Source organism: Asparagus officinalis, chromosome 1, assembly GCF_001876935.1.
Source record: "Asparagus officinalis chromosome 1, Aspof.V1, whole genome shotgun sequence".
NCBI lineage: Eukaryota > Viridiplantae > Streptophyta > Magnoliopsida > Asparagales > Asparagaceae > Asparagus > Asparagus officinalis.
The window spans coordinates 44,283,723-44,286,537 of record NC_033794.1 but is presented as its reverse complement, the minus strand read 5'-3'; the positions used below and the strand labels follow the sequence as shown (position 1 = coordinate 44,286,537).

General features: G+C 42.1%; 1 pseudogene; it reads right to left on the bottom strand.

Annotated features, from left to right (window-relative positions):
• Positions 1–1,721, bottom strand: part of LOC109833777 — a 2,050-nt pseudogene extending 329 nt beyond the window's left edge.

Sequence of the window (2,815 nt, the reverse complement as noted above, 5' to 3'; positions counted from 1 at the left end):
CCCTTCTCGGCGATTGCCTTCTCCTCTGCAGCCATGTGGTGGGCCTGGGCCGGCCCAATTACGGCCCGATTGAAGGGGTCAGGGATCAAAGGAGTTACGGGGCTCAGAACCAAGGAAGGGAAATCAAGAAAACTCGGAGACAGAATCTCGGGCTGCTTGGGATTTTGGAAAGTGGGCATCAGAGGGCTGATGATGTTGAGGTTCTTGAGGCTGTTTCTGCGCTCGTACAGCTTGAAAGGTTGCTTCTTGGGGCCGGTGGTGGTTTTGGCGGGAACTGGGGTTTGGGGCGGCGTTGGCGGCGGCGCTGGCGGCGGGTCGCGAGGAGCCGGTGAGGAGTTGGACGACTTGTTGAAGGAGGAGGTGTCCGCTTGGATGAAGGTTGTTGGGTATGGGCTTGTTGTGGGTGCCGGCCGGTTCCGTCTTGGGTTTCGGTGACGAGACTTGTTGAGGTTGTTGTTGGTTCTCCATTGATTTTGGTTGGAGTTTCTTGCTTTGTTTGGTTTTAGTCTATGTTTGACATTTAAAAAGGGTAGGGAGTGGGGTGAGAGAGAGAGAGAGAGAGAGAGAGAGAGAATAATGCTTGTGTGTTTTGAGTGGGGGGTGTGTGAAAAGAGGGGAAGAACTCAAGATTACTAACAATGTTACATAGAGAAGTAGATAAAGAAAAAGAAAAAAAAAATGAAACCGGTTGTTTTTTAGGAGACTAGAGAAAAGAATCCCGGTCTGAAAAAGAAAAGATCCTATAATAAATAGCTAACACTATCTGCGTCTGTACTTCGCTTGACATTCTGATCAAGTTAATCTTTCCATCCTTTTTATATTTGATATTTCATTTAGTAAAATTAGTCATCAGCTATGTCTACTCTCTCTTATTGATGCATCAAGACTTTTCTATTAGTTTTACGGGCATATCAATAATATTTTATACATATGTGGCATGTTGTTGAATGCAAATACAACACATGAGAAATTTCGTAGAAATATCTTTCGCAAATATCTAACTCTAACTATCACGTGATTTCACTTCTACCTCAGATGAAACAAATAGGCTACATAATTATGTTATTATGCTAATAATTTAAAATAATAATAACTATAACTATATATATATTAAGAGGAGAGAATTTTAAAATTTTGTTGGAGATTTATTTAAAAAAAAAACCTATCCTAACATGGCTTTGGGATCTGTATGTCTTTCTTGATTTTGCTAGGTGATTGGGTGTTGAAGAGAGGGGGTAAAAAAGAGAAGGGTTTCAATAGCTTATAGGGGACCCTACCCGCTCATGCGAGGATGCATGATCCCAAAATTGAAAATGAAGGGGATGTGTCTTCGAATTAAAATTGAGCTCACATGGCCCTAGTCTTTGAGGGAAATGACAAATTTGCCCCTTTATTATCAGATGCTAGAGTGATGTTAATTGTGGGGTTAAATCAGTAGATTGATTGGACTTACTCCCAGCACCATACATCATATCAGATCAGAACTCCCTGACTTGCAGAGAATCATACGTCAGATCAATACTGTACTCACTCAACTCACTCACAAACCATTATCAATAGTTACAGAAATGTTTTAGTTATAACAACATAAACAATCATAATTAAAAGAGTAAGCTTAAAAAAATTAAAAATTAGGGTTAATTGCGGAGTCTTTCTATACCATCTCCCTGTTGTAGATAAACCCCATGTACTTCTTGTTGTGCGCGGAAGCCAACAATCATTGTATTTCGAGGAACAAAACCAAACGCCGAGAGAGAATGCCAAACGATGCAATATAACGACACAAACACAAACAACCAATTTTACGTTGTTCGACAAGTTGCCTACGTCCACGGGATAAGAAGGGGTTTGGTTTTCACTAATAGAGAAGGAGAGTACAAACTGAGATAACAAATCACTCAAAACAAACCAACTAATCTCACCAACAAATCTCTCAATCTCTCAAACAATAACCCTAACCAATAGCTCAAAATGATCTCTCTTTTCGGTGCTCAAAACAAACCCTTGACTGATCCAAAGAAACCATAAAACGTGGTTACTATTTATGTCAAACAGCTATCCCAAATAGAACACGAAACCGCAATCAGGCCCAAACCCGACTGGCGATCGACCGCCAAAATCGTCGTTGTCGACCGGACAGAACGACAGAAACCAAAAAATGCATTACAGGGTCCGCGGTCTACCGCATTTGACGCCGTGGTAGACCGGCCAGAAAACCGAAAAATACCCTGTAGTCGTGCGCGTTTGCGGTCGACGGCGCCAAAGCTCACGGTCGACCGGCAAACACCCAAATGTCACCTAAATGTTTGTCTGCATCAAAATTTCTGATCTTCTTCAATATTTTCGTCGTTTCTACAATTCTCCACCTCTGTGAAGTTTTCTCAAAACCAAGCCGACACCAACCAAACCAAATGCCTCACTTGTTGCATCCTATACGAAGTGAAGAAAAATCACAACAACTGACTCAATCCACAAGTCGGGAACCAAATGTGAATACGAAAAAACTCCAAATGTCGATATCAACACACCAAACCGGCTGTATCATAAATGACTGCCAACATATCCTCTTGTCCAAGGAATCAAGCCTTCACGTAGTTCACCGAAATGACCTCCAAAGGCCCTCAATCCAATTGAAGAGTTCTCAACTCTTCACCAATATCACCGAAGAATCTGCGGCTAATAGCACTCCCAATGGCCCCAAAGTGAGACGAACCAAACACCTCCACCTGAGTAACCAATGGTCATATCCAAATCCAAACTATGTCCACCAGCTGCACTCGAATCAACCAGCTCATCATCTACACCCACATCATGT